Source organism: Python bivittatus, unplaced genomic scaffold, assembly GCF_059951505.1.
Source record: "Python bivittatus isolate LINGU-HERP-01145 unplaced genomic scaffold, Pbiv_v1 ctg000270_np1212, whole genome shotgun sequence".
In the NCBI taxonomy this organism is placed as follows: Eukaryota; Metazoa; Chordata; class Lepidosauria; order Squamata; family Pythonidae; genus Python; species Python bivittatus.
This window is the reverse complement of record NW_028277050.1, coordinates 3,714,293-3,728,686: the sequence shown is the minus strand read 5'-3', so window position 1 is coordinate 3,728,686 and position 14,394 is coordinate 3,714,293.

The window sequence follows — 14,394 nt, the reverse complement described above, 5'->3', positions numbered from 1 at the left end:
AGAAAAGTTGCTTCTTATAAGAGCCCCCAAAGCATCCTTTGCAATTTAGATATGCAAGTCAACATGGCAACAACTGTGTACCAGCAGCCATTAAACTATTCAAGGCTAAAGTTTTGGGTTCAATGTGTATCTACTGGGATGCTTCCAGCTTAGACATATTCCATCTAAATTCTTAAAGGCAATAACCTGGTTCCTTATTCCACCCTTAACTCTCTTATTCATTTAGAATTAGGTTGTGTTTCCTTTGAGGCCCATCTGGGGCTATGCTGTCTTAGTTACTGACTTAAGCAAATTCTTTGGGGAACATTGTTTCACTTTACCTAATTAAATAGGTTTGAGTCTTTCATAAGCAGACAAATCAATCTTGATTTGGCTTACTGTGGCTTTTCCTTCCTGGTATCAGCCACTCTCAGTCCAGATAAAACCATAGCTAATCTCCAGCAGATCTTCTACTGATAGAATCAGTTTCCTTTTTTAAAAATATAATTTTATTGAAAGTTTTAAAAAAGAGTAAAAATTAATACAAACTAAAATAGAATAAGAAAGAAAAAAGGAAGAAATCGAAAGCTAAAGTGCAAAAAGAAAAAAGAAAAGAAAAAAGGTAGAAGAAAAATAGGAAAGAAAGAAAAAAGATATAAAGAAGTAGCTTCCGATCTTCTTTACAGCACTTATAAGTACAATTGTAAATTCACCTCTTTCTCTAAAGTTATATCATGACTCTCTTCTTTCTATAATCTCTCCTATCTAATCATCAAAACCATAAAACATAAGTTCATTTTTTCTGTTTTACACAAAAAGTCTGTAAGGGTTTCCAGTCAATAAATGTAGATATTGTCTTTTCTCTAAGGTGTTTTTCCTTGCCATACAAACTTAGATATATCGCTTTGCCACTGTTTAAATGGTGCATCAGTAATCAAAACCAGTATTGTCTGAAACAAAAACATCATTATAGGCAAAACATTCATTTTTATTTCAGAAATTCTCCCCAACAGTGACAATTGTAACTTCTCCCATCTTAACATATCCTTTTTAACTTCATTCCATGTCTTAACATAATTATTTTGAAATAAATACAATTCATATTTGTCATGGTGATTCCCAGATATTTTACTTTTTTCTCAATCTTAAAACCAGCTTTCTTCATCAATTCTGTTTGATCCTCTATTTTCATGTTTTTTGTTAACATCTTCTTCTGATTATTAATCTTAAAACCGGCTAATGCACCAAAAGCTTTTTATTTGCTCTTTAATATTTCAATTCCCTTTAAAGGATCCTTTAAAACCAACACCAAGTCATCAGCAAATGTCCTTAACTTATACGTTTCTTTTTTAACATTTACTCGCACAGTTTTCTCACCTTGTCTTATATCTCTATTCAATATTTCAAAAACTAAAATAAACAGAAGAGGAGACAATGGGCATCCCTGTCTTATCTCTTTTTGCATCTCACAGGGTTTTGTTAGATCTCCATTGACAATTCTTTGTGCTTTCTGGGAAGTGTAAATCGATCTTACCCATTTAATAAAATTCTTTCCAAAATTCATATCTTGCAAAACTTTAAACAGGAAAGCCCAGTTCAAATTGTCAAAAGCCTTCTCTGTATCTAAAAAAATCAATGGGGCTTGTTTTTCATTATGTTGCTCCAAATATTCCAGAATGTCCAACATATTTCTTATAGTATCCTTTACCTGTCGTATAGGTACAGTAAAAGCCCACATTGTTCTTCATGAATAAATTCTTGCAAAATTATTGTCAACCTCTCAGCCAAAATGGTTGTAAACAATTTATAGTAGTTATTCAATAATGATATTGGCTGATTGTTTCTTGTTAAAGTCAAATCTTGTCCACTGACAGAACCAGAGTTTCCCACTTGCATTATAGCTCAGTAATCACCTCTCCTTGGTCTATTCCCTGATGCTTTTAAAATATTTTACACATTTCATATAGAAGACTTTTCACTTTGGTCTGAATTGGCCAGTTACCTGTTAGGACAATAACTGGTAGATATACCAGCATTCTTTATGAAAACCATACCTGTATGTGCTCCAATACAGTGGTTGAGTTTGTCTTCTTGTACTGTTAGAGTGCCCATTAAACACTAAATGGAGGACAGAAGTTATCACACCAATTGTTAGACATTTGAATTGTTCTTCTAAGCAGGAGGTCATTGCTTTCCTTCTATGAGATCCAACTTTAACTGTTTCCAAAAAGGTGGGCAAATTTCTAATCACAGCCAAGGGTCACTGAAGTCACTTTGTACTTCTATCACATTAACTAATTTTTTCAGCTTTCCTATACAATGTTTATTGCTGTTTTTTAATCTTATATTTGATATACTGTTGTACTGTTACATTTTAAAAATTGGTGCAGGACATACATACATAAGAATATATGAGATACATGCAGTTGAAGGAACTTTTTAAGGTGAAAGTATTGTTCAGTATTCAATACTGTTTTTAGAAGGAAGGTCAAATGTACTGTAGGGTGTATCAGTCATACTTTGAGGGTATTTTCTCTCCTCTGCTCAGTCTATACTTGTAGACTTTTTAATGTTCTTTATCCTATTTGTGAGCTAAGACATTGTAGGAACTCTTTCGCAGGATTTCTAATAGAATTAGAAGGGAACAATTAGGTTCTTGAGCTTTTTTCCTAGAACTTCAAAATCCATACTGATACAGATGTAACAGCTCATGGTGTTAATCCATGCAGGGACAAATGATACTACCATGAGTACCATTCTTGTTAAAGAAAGGATAAATGACAGCAGAGTTCATAATTCTTGGAAGTTGATCCAAGATAGCACACTTCACAAGCTGTTGGGTCCAGTCAGCATATGTTTGTTTCAAGCTCTTGTAGCAACTGTGTTCATGAAGCACCATAACTACTACTACTACTACTACTACTACTACTACTCTTCTTCTTCTTCTTCTTCTTCTTCTTCTTCTTCTTCTTCTTCTTCTTCTTCTTCTTCTTCTTCTTCTTCTTCTTCTTCTTCTTCTTCTTCTTCTTCTTCTTCTTCTTCTTCTTCTTCTTCTTCTTCTTCTTCTTCTTCTTCTTCTTCTTCTTCTTCTTCTTGGCATCAAAGCTCTTTCTGAGTTCTGCCAGTACAAAACATATTCTCCTTCTCTTGTTTCTGTTTGTCTTTCTCATCTATTAGTAGATGAGGTCCTTGGTTTGATTGTCTTACAGAGAGTTATTTTTTCTGCCTACTCCTGTTGTAGTGACTTCTTGGTTTGGTCATATATATATATATTCCTCTTTTATCAGCTGAAGCATAGTTGCTTGATTTTATAATACTCATATTTTTTTTTCAGGCATTGCTATAAGCTTGTGCTTCCTGCAAATATACTGTATGCTACACTGATTTTAGGTGGAAAAAACAACATGTCACAAAGCATTGCAGATCACAATTGCAGTGTCATGTCTGCTCACCTCTATTTCTGAAAGCACCGTTAATGCCTTTTGGATGGCATGTCTATTAGATAGATCCACAGTTGGCTTGAAGACCAGACTGAAAGTGTGATTATCAAAGTGTTCCTCAGCAAACAAAGTGAGGTATTGAGAGGGTACCACAAAGTTTCAATATTTATATTAAATCACTTACTTGGTTAAGGAGCTCTTTTATCCAATTTGGAAATGATACAAAATTGGGTGGGATAGTTAGCACCCTAGAAGACAGAAATAACATTCTTGGTAGGTTGACAAATGATCTGATAACGACAGAATAAAATTTAATAAAGGCAAGTAAGATGGACATCTGAACTGTCAATCTGCTTGCAAGGGTGCAGTTTTACATCATTTTTGTAGGTTATATGTGAAAGTCAGCAGCACAGCATAGGTTTGCAACTGAAAATGACAGGGGAGAAAAACATAAGTGTTTTTTAATGGTTGGTAGTTCAGTTCAAACAGAGCTTTGGTGCTGAGGCCTTTAAAAGCTTCCCTCAAGAGTTTTCCAACCAAGAGTCAAAATGTTTATTTGTTTCCACTCCATTCTGTGTATACAATATTAGAAATCCAAAAGTCTTTAATGGCCTCTGTCATTCACTGGAAACTAATCTAGTAGTACCAACTCTGTAACTTTTCACTGCTTGGATAAGTAGGTAATAAATACAAAAGCACATTAAATTGTTTAAAATCCTTTGGGTTTCCTCCAAAGATCAAATTATAGCTTTAGTATTCTGTAAAGTTTTCCGAAGTAGCAAAGGCTTGGGGAGAATACAACAGAAGAGTAAGTATTGCATATTTCTGAATTATAGACCTTTCCATCGTAAATATCTATATAAGTTCAGTTCAATCAACAGTGTTGTAGTGAATATGCAGGCTACAACACACACACCCTTCACAGATGAGAAGACAGCATATGAGTCAGAATCAAGATCTTCACAAGGAAGAGATGCCCTGTCTGTCACATGGGCAGAGAGATACCTATAGCCCCTTTGTTTTTGGCTAGAGATAGAAATTTAGGCTGCTTTTAAAACCAAGGGAGAACTCCAAGTGGAATGAAGTAAGCTGTGGAGCAGGGCAGAGAAATAGAGTGAGCTAGGACTGGTCTCCTCCATCTTCTTATTAAAGTGCACTTTCCAAAGAAACAGAATTTCCAGGTAAACTAAAGCATAAGGATTGTCCAAAGGGTCCTCTGTTTTTGTAGAACTAGGCAAATATTCAGTGAGAAGCTACTCTAGGATTCTTGGATTTTTTTCCTCTGTGTCTTGCTAGTTCTCTCTTATTTTTCTTGACAATTATAGGATGTTGGATGTTTAATATCAGCTTTCATTTGTGCATATTTCAGGCTGGGCATGAATATAATGCTTTTTCTGGAGGAGGAGGAGGAGGAGGAGGAGGAGGAGGAGGAGGCGGCGGCGGTGGTGGAGGATCCTCCTCCTCCTGTCTCTTTGTGGAAACTTTGTAGCTGACTAGTGGCATCTTGTGGTCTGTTTGGAGCACTGTTTCTTATTTTAGATATTTTTCTTTTTGACTGATTTGGAAGCACCAGCTTCTTCAAGATAGCTGTATATTTCTCCCCTTCAACCAGGCGTGTTTGCTTTTTAATATCTAGAGTTCAAAAGTGTTATTAATTTTTTTTCCTTTTTTAAAAAATAAAGTTTGATTTTGTTTATCTCTAGTGAGAGTTGTCAATCTCCCAAGGTTGGAAGGAAGGACTGAAACCACTGATTACATGTCTCTATGCTACATAGCCAGGAGGCTGCATTATAGATTTTTTAAAACCTTTTTAAAAAGCAGCACAGGTTATGGAAACCCTATTTTTCTCACACACTGGGTTTAGGGAAAGGATGCCAGGTAAGGTGTCACTGCAAGATAGGTGGTAGCAACGGGAATACAAAGGTGCTACTATAAGGCAAAGGCAGAACGGTAGAGCCAGGGTATGAAGACCTGGAAAGGGTCTGTGAAAGGAGGTTTAAGATCCACAGTCTTCCCACCCTCTGGCCTCTATCATGTGCTTATAAAATCCAGGTTAGTACTATTTCAGCTGATCTGCTGTTTCATTTAATTTGCTTTCCTTACTGGAGGCATTCATTGAACCATCAGCTAGTCCATATTAAAAGTTCAAGGATCTGTTAGAATGTTTTTTCACAAATTCAGGGAGATCCTTCATCTGAATTATTGTTTTGGACGGGAATAAAGTATGCTTCTGCATCTTTTCCATTTCTGAAATTATAACAGTGGTAGTACTGTAGCAGATGGTAAAACTTTGATGTGACAACTTTCTGAAGTGGTTTGCATGTGGATTAATCTTTGGTTTTTGTGACAGTGATTCTAAATCCATTGTTACGTGTGTATTCTACAGTCGCATTTAGACTCGATTCCTAAATGTGCTACGGAAAAATGTCCAGAACATTATCTGATGCAAAATGCAGTACCTGGTGTTCTGCTCTTCAAGGCATTGCTTTAATGTTGTTTAATCTGCCCTGTCTGCCAATTTGTTCATGGCTTTGTTCTGTTTCTCTCAGAAATTCAATTGACAGGGATGCAGCATGTGGCTCATTAAAGTCCTCTCCCCAGAATGTGGAATTTCTCCCACAGGAAGTCTGACAGGCTTCTGTCTCAATTGGTTTTCCAATGAAACATGAACATATGTTTATTTCTCCAAGCATTTGGATTATGTTGATCTTTTATTGTCCCCACCACTATCCTATCATCAGGGCATTTACTGGTTGTTTTGAACACTGTTTTGCATCGCTGTATCATTCTTTTTGCATAAGTTAGCATAAGCTGCCTTGAGGCCCAATTGCAGGTAGAAATGGATGGACAACTAAAGAAAAATGATCTATGATCTTCATTTTGCTTTCAGGTTGCAGGTTTCAAAAAGTCAAAGAAGTTTACAATGCAATTAAAATATAAGTTCTTAATCAAACTCTGAAAATAGTATTTCATACCCAAATAATTAAAATATTAAATAAAACAGTTACAGCAGATAAAACTTTAGTTAAAAGCAAAGTACACTCAATCAATGCAGACTAGAATAATACCTTCAAAATTTTTCCAGGGATCAGCAAAGAGGAATCCTTATGTCCTTTGAGAAGAGAGCATTCCAAAATTGTGAGGCCATCGCAACTTTTCTTTGTGAATGAGAGACAGGGCTTAAAATGCTAATCCCAAAGCTCAGGTAAATTTGTATGGATGCAGGTGTTCATCCAAGTGGTGTGGTCTAAAACCATTTAGATCCTTGAATATTCCCACTGTAATTCTAAATACTGATGTTAGTATATATATGTTTATATGACAGAAAAAAATTTACAAGCATACTAAGGCTGAAAGCAAGCTTTATTAAACTCAGTGGAATATGTTTAGAATTGCATTGTTAATGGCAATTTATTTCCTAAATGTATATCCTACCTTTCAACACAGAAAATCTTCCCAAGGTTTGCTAATTTCTATGACATATTATGTTGGGGGAGGGAGCGGGGAGAAAGACTTTGTGGATAACATATTGAAGCAATGGGAAGTCTTTTCTCTTGTTTGCAATTCTGGCAAGAGCAAACTGAGCAATGTATGAAATCTGAAATGAATTATGAATCTATCTGAACGTTTAGAAGCCAAGCACAGTAAATACACACCAGTGCAGAACCAGTTGGTGGAGACTTTTGAAGTAGAAAAGAGGGTATCTTTGTACTCTGGTATATGAAGAACAGAGGAGAAACAGTTATGATGGAAATATTTGTGACAAGAGAAAGGTGGAAGGAGGATATAGAAAGCTAAGGGAATATGAGAAATCTGGTTCCAAGACACTTACTATAGAATGTATGGATGATTAACCAAAAGCTGAAATTAAGCTCTTTCAACACTGAAAATATACTCACTGATAATTCTAAGTGCAAATGAATATGAAATTAGAGTTGATGGAGATGCTCCAACAAATGTGAAAGTACTGATTACTTCTATATACAAATTACAACTATCCAAAGCAAATCAGAAATTGACCAATAATTCAGCGAAAAATATCATTCAGTAGCATGGCCATTATGTTGGTTCCTGGGATTTATGGGGAACGCTCATGTAAAACTCCAAGGCAGTCTATTCTCAAAGAACTATGTCTTAATAGGAAAAGGATAGTTTATTCCATGGTTTTCACATGGATCAAAGAGAGCTAACTAAAGCAAGATAGTGGATAAATGTCTTTCTCATCTCCCATAAATAGTATGATGGTTTTAAACGCTCTGCCAATCAAGGTAAGAAGAACATTTCTTGTAGGTATTTTGCCTTTAGGATCAACACATTGTTAGCAAATGCTAGATAGTCTTACTTGTTAAGGAAGCTGAGGAGGCTGAGAATGAAACTCAATATTAATCTTCACTAAGAGTCCAATCAAGGGCTATGACCAGTCTGGGCACTGCAGAATGGCGGCCAATTGTGTAGTATTCTAATATATGGAAAACTTGCTAATGATCCATATTAACTTTGACTGATGGCATGCAGAGTGTTGCATTCAAAAGGACTTATTATTTGGAAGTTTGACATATGTTCTTTTCAGATAGGAACTATAACAGAGATAGCAAGTTACAGCTTCATCCAAAGGAAAATCATGAAGCTAGATGTGAACAACTACTCCTGAATAACATCCTTAGATTAATTTAGGGAACAAGAGGCAGAAGTAAAATGTACTCTGTATTGCCATTGGTAGACCAACATTGTAGATAGCATTAAAAGGCACAGTTTCACTTCTTAGTAAGGATGCTCACTCCATTTCCCCATTATTTAGGGTCCTAATATCTGAGTTTTGACTAGTCATTCAAAATAACAAACATACCTAGCTTTCTGGAGTTTATTCAGACTGCAGTAAATATATAATTTCAGTACAGAGATAGTTGTTGTACTTGTACAGGACCTGTCGTGGAGTTGGGATGGGGGTGGTACATCCATCCTTGTGCTCCTTGATCTCTTGGCAACTACTGTTGACTACAATATCCTTCTGGGCTTCCAAGGGTTGGGAAGGGGGCACTGGTTTACGGGGGTTCTCTTCCTTTCTCTGAGACCATTTTTAGTTGGTGCTGATTGTGGGAAGTAGTTGCTTCCTAGCTCCCCCCTTTGTGGGGTGTGACAGGGCTCGACATTCTTTTCCCAGCTACAAAATCTTCATGAAGCTTCAACATCTACATGAAACTGCTGGGTGAGCTTATTCGCTAGTTTGGGATCTGGTATCATTAGTACATTGATTATACTCAATTATATATTTGAACCCCAGATCAGCCAAGTGAGGCTGTGCAGTTCTAGATGGGAAGGAATCATAGAATCATAGGTTTGGAAGAGATCTTGGAGGTCTGTCTCTGACTCAATCTTACCAAGACTGAGTGGCTGTGGATGTTAGGGATCTAGGGATATTCCATCTCTAACTTTGGATGTGGTAGCACTTCCCCATTCAAGAGTGGTATGCAATCTGAGGGTCTTCCTGACTTATTCCTCCTGCTGGATGAGCAGGTGGCAGCTGTGGCCAGGAAGTCTTTTGCACAGCTTCATCTGGTGTATCAGTTGTACCCTTTCCTAGATTGGGAGGCCCTTCAGACAGTCACCCGTATCCTAGTGATCTCATGGCTTGATTACAGCAACACACTCAACCTAGGGCTGCCCTTGAAGACCACTCAGAAGCTACAACTGGTCCAGAATGCAGTGGCACAGGCAGTAATGAGTATGCCTCAGTATGTCCATGTGACATCTTTGCTCCATGAACTGCACTGGTTGCCAGTTTGTTTCCAGGTATGATTCAAGGTGTTGGTTGTGACCTATAAAGCTCTACATGGCATAGGCCCTAGTCACTTCAGGGACTGCCTGTCTCCTGTGGTGTCTCCCCAGCTGGTTTGTTCTAACTGGGTTGGTGCACTCCTGGTTCCTTTGGCTAAGCAATACTATCTATCGGGACCCCAAAAGCATGCCTTCTCTGTCACAGCACCTGCACTCTGAAATTAGGTTCCCCCTGAAATCCAGGTGGCTCCCACCCTGATGGTGTCCCATAGGGTCTTAAAGATCTGGTTCTTCTCCCAGGTTTTGGGCTAGGGTGATTGGAGCCTCTTTTTGGGTGTATATTAATGTTTTGCTGTTGAGCAAATTTGTCATCTTGTTCCATGTTTACTGTTTCTATTCCAATTCTGTATTTTTTATTTTGTTTTTTATGTTGTGAGCCGTCCAGAGTCAATTTGGAGTTGGGCGCCACCTAAATTGAAGTCTGCATAATTTCCATGTGTTTCTTTCAAGTTACTAATTTGCACCAGTTCCATTGATTTAACCATAGAATAAACAGGAATCTTAATGTAGTCACGTAACTCCATTTTCCCTCAAGATTCTTTTTTGCACTGAAATTTGATTATCGTACATTTGGTTGGTTTGTATAGAGTATTTTATAATGCTTCTCGCTGAAAAGAATCCTGATTTATTTTATAAATCCAATAAACTCAGAATAAAAACTAGAATTAAAAACAATCCATTAAAAACAAATGTTAAGGTTAATGCTGGGAAAGGCCAATCTAAAATTACTAAGTGTGTCTGCACTGGGATCTGTAGTACCACAGAAGGGTGATAATTTCATAGGACAGAGGCCATATGCTAAACAATAATGTCCATTACTAAATTGTAAACTCAGCTCTGCTGGATAAATGCCTCTGTGCAAGCACAGCAGTGACAGAAAAATGTTCCATCTTTGGTGTCACTAGCATCATAGCAGAGTCTGTAAAGTGAACTTTAGCTTATGTTCCATAAAATTCATAGCTCTATTGTCCTGTCCCTTCATCGACTCAACTCCACAATAAATCAATAAGGAGCTCTGGCTCCACCTTGCAAGCAATGTCCTCTGGAAACCGAGCAGACAGATCTTTGACAGAATAACACTTTGTCTACCATACCAGGATTTTGTCTGGGATCAATGTACTTCCTCCAGGATTAAATCCTGATTGACAGTTGTCTTCTGAATCAGCATTTGATTGCAGTGGTTTTAAAATAGAGGGACTGCTGACATGGTCACTTGGAAACTTTGAGGTGAGAAGAGGGATTAGGACAAAAAAAGTCTCCTCAGTTCTACGGTAATGTGTCTCCTCCCTTAGGGATCCAGGGAGGCCATTCCACAGACCTCTATCGTACCAACTATCTCCACAGCAGCCACACCTTCTTTTATCACTGAACAAATTATGTGACAGAAGTTTTTCAGAATGTGTGGGAGTGCGCATAAAGCAAGGCCGGGCAATGATTGGATTCAGAAGGAAAAAGGTGCTTCAGAGCAAGTGGGGGATGCTCACATAGCCCCTGTCAACAGCTCCTTAATGTGGCTGCCTTTTTTCCTAGCATTATGTAGCTGCCCTCTACACCTGCATTGTGAGCTCAGGAAGAGATGTGTGGTTTAAAGAGCTGCTAACAAGTAGTACGTGTGTGCAGACATGAGCCCTTCCAACCCAAAGCATAGCCCTAGTACAGAGCGTCTCTTTTCCAACCGTTAAAGCTGCCAAATCATTTTCCGGGCTCCCACATCTTTTCTGAAGGATTTGTACAGCCCTACATTTTTCATGGCAGCTCCAGAATGCAAATTGCTTTCTTCTAATGAAATCTTTGATTGCAATTCCCTTTCCAACATTTTTAGGCATCAGAGGCTATCCAGATACATTCTCAGTTGTTGTTGTTTTTTAAAACCAACTTATTCTTTAAGAAGATAAATGATGAGTAGAGGTATGTGGCACAAATATAGATAGCAAAGTATGCTTGTTCTGCACAGTGTCTGGGATGAGGCTGATGAGTGGATACAAGAAATGCAGAAAGATGTGAATTCCATGTTTGCAGCTGTAAAAAAACGACTGCAGTGTAGACTCCCTGAATTATAGGGTGCTGTGATTTATGTCTTCTAGCCCAGACCAGAACGTGACTTGATATTAGAACACACCAAAGTTAATCAGTAGGATGAGTATAGTCACAGAAAAGAAGAAAAGAAGTAGTAAAGAGACGAAGAACTCAGAAACAAGTTTCCAGTCAAGTGAAAACATCAGGCAGAAGCCTGAAAGTAGGATCCGCTGTTTCCTGCAGGAAATCGGGCCATCAAAAGCCTACTCAATCTGGAATGATGAATAACACAGGCGGGCACCCCAGTTGCCCTAAGACAAAGTCAAGGTGACCCACATTCCACTACCCAACACCAACCAAAATCTGTTAGAATTAATCTACTATGAACATTCACATCCACCAACCTACACAGCAATCAAGTAGTTCCTAACTTTCACGGATGATTTCAGATGCTACAGCAGGTATCTCATGAAGCAAAAGAGTTAACCAGTAAGGAAATCATTAAGCAAAGTCAAGGCATTTGTAGCAGTAGTTACAAATCGACTTCTATGTGTTCCAGTAAAGACTTGTTGCTATTTGAATTGACGACAGGGGACAAAAATATGGAAATAATGTGTGATGTTGTGGTTAAGATAGGGGTAGGACTGGAAGAATTCAGTTTCAAGTCCTCCTGCTGTGGAAGCTCACGGTGTGACTTTTGGCCGGTGTCTCTCTCCCAGACTAACCTGGGAACAGAGTAGCAGAAACAAACAAAAAAAGCTTGCGTACAACTGCTGAGTACACATCTGGCAAACAAATTCCAGAGAGAAGCAATCATGCTACCATTTTTAATATTCATCACAACAGTACATGTTAAAAGGTCTATGAATTAAACATCCAGTACAATTAATTAATACATATTAAAAATGTTTCTGCATAATCTTGTCACATTCCCTCACCCTAAATTCCAAATATTCATCATTATGAAGCATCTCTCCTGCCTTCTAAAGGCCATTTTAGCTTATATGTATGTGTGTATGTTATGGGTGTGGGTGGGTGTGTGTGTGTACATCTGACTGATTAATGACTAATTTACTTCAAAGTTTGGCTATTTTGTGCCTTAAAAAGTAAATGCTCTTTCTAGTCAAGCTTGACAACAAGTGGCTTCATGGATCTGGCTATATAATTTTTGTCACTGCCCTCTTTTAGGTTGCCCGTTTAATTCCCCAGTCTAGGATACTTTTCCTACTGGTCTCCCATCCAAGTACAACCAAACCTGACACTGTTTAGCTTATGAACCCAGACAAGGTGAGCTGGGTTTGCAGAGGAACAGAAAAATTGAGAAGTAAAAAGGAGAATATCTATACAGTAAAGCTGTTGATAGAATATATCATTGTGGTACTAAATTAAACTGTTCCCTTATTTTCTCCTTTTTCTTTTGTTCCTTTGCTTAGACACACTTTTCTTTCTCCATGTATTAACACTGCAGGATATAACAGTCCTGTCACTTCAACATCATCTGTGTCAAGTTTTAGGAAGGGAACAAGCCGCCCATTCATGTTCCTGCAAGTAGGTACGTTCTTGTCCAAAGCCTGAAATATTTACTTAATGCAACTGGGCCTGAGACGGAGCCCAATTCTGCAGAGCGGAGCAACCTATCACTGGTTACAATAAAACCAAAGCAGTCATTTTCTCTAAGGGAGAAATATCATCACAATTCTTGGAAAATGAATGGCTTCAACACTGGCCAATTTAGGGCACCCAGATATCTGGGTATTTTCTCCTATGCCTCAATGACCTGGAAGGAGCAATGAAGGGCTATCAATGCCTAAGTTCATAAGCTTTCAAATGCCATTCTGTACTTTGACAACTGTTAATGGTAATAACCATGTCTGAGCTGACATCAAAATGTTCAGAGCCAAGTTCATTAGTCATTTGCTCTATGGTGCACACATTTCTTACTATCGTGACCCACTGAGGCAATTTCATCCAAATTTCCAAGGGCTTTGTTTTCAGTTTAGATGTTTTAGTTTAGATGTATATCTAACTCCCATTCAAGATTAGAAACCAGAGTAATTTCTTCAGAGTCCTACATGCCGCTTTGCAGGTGAAATACTAGGCTAAATAGTTTTGCTGGCTAAGTTAAGTGATTCAGTTCACTCAAATTGCTTGCTTTGATCTGAATGTGGGGATTGACTGGGTGCAAACTAAACTGGGCATTTCCCACAATCATTTTCACATAAATTTCACTTGGCCTGGAGAGAGCCTGGGTTGGAACCAAAAGAACACGCCCTCAATACTGACATTCAGCAGAATTTAACCAAAACTTCTTGTGTGTAAGCAGTGGGCTCTCTCACACTAAATACTTAGCCAACAACTTTGTATGACCCAGGGGAGAGCCTTTTATAAAGTTCCTCTACAAGGACAATTTTGTCCATATTGTTAAAAGAAATGGAAACAGTCTCACACATTCTCGCGTAATGCCCTTTTTACATGATGTGACAAAATGAACTAATAACAGCTCTCTTAACCCAAAGACATTCAAGATTAGAGGAGGAAATTATTTGCCTCCTCTTAACTGATAGATCACCAGATATCTCCAGATCACTAGATGGATTGCTAAATTAGTTGCAATTGCTAATTAGATATTTAATTGTCTACATTGTTGATCATTGGTTTTCCAGTAAAGGCAGTCCCCAAGTTAAGAACAAGTTCCATTCCTAAGCCTGTCTTTAACTCGAATTTGTATGTAAGTCGGAACTTGTATTTACAAATGGGCTGCCTATTACTAAAAATGGCGGATGAGCCAACGAATCACTGAAGCCACTCAGTGTTTTCATGAACGGCTGAAAACGGCTGAAAACAGGCTGTATATTAAAAATGCGTGGCTTCAGCGGTTCAGAAAAACATAACGTGGCTTCAGCGGTTCATCAGGTCGAGGAAAGAGAATATCATCTGCCATTTTTAGTAATAGGCAGCCCATTCGTAAGTACGAGTTGTCTGTAAGTCGGACATTCTTCACCCGGGGACTGCCTGTAAACTGATTTGGATTTTACATCTATTTTACTTATCACTTTTCAACGGCTTTAATATGTGCGCTTCTTTGGTTTCTATGTTTTGGTCTTTAACCATAAACTCAAGAATA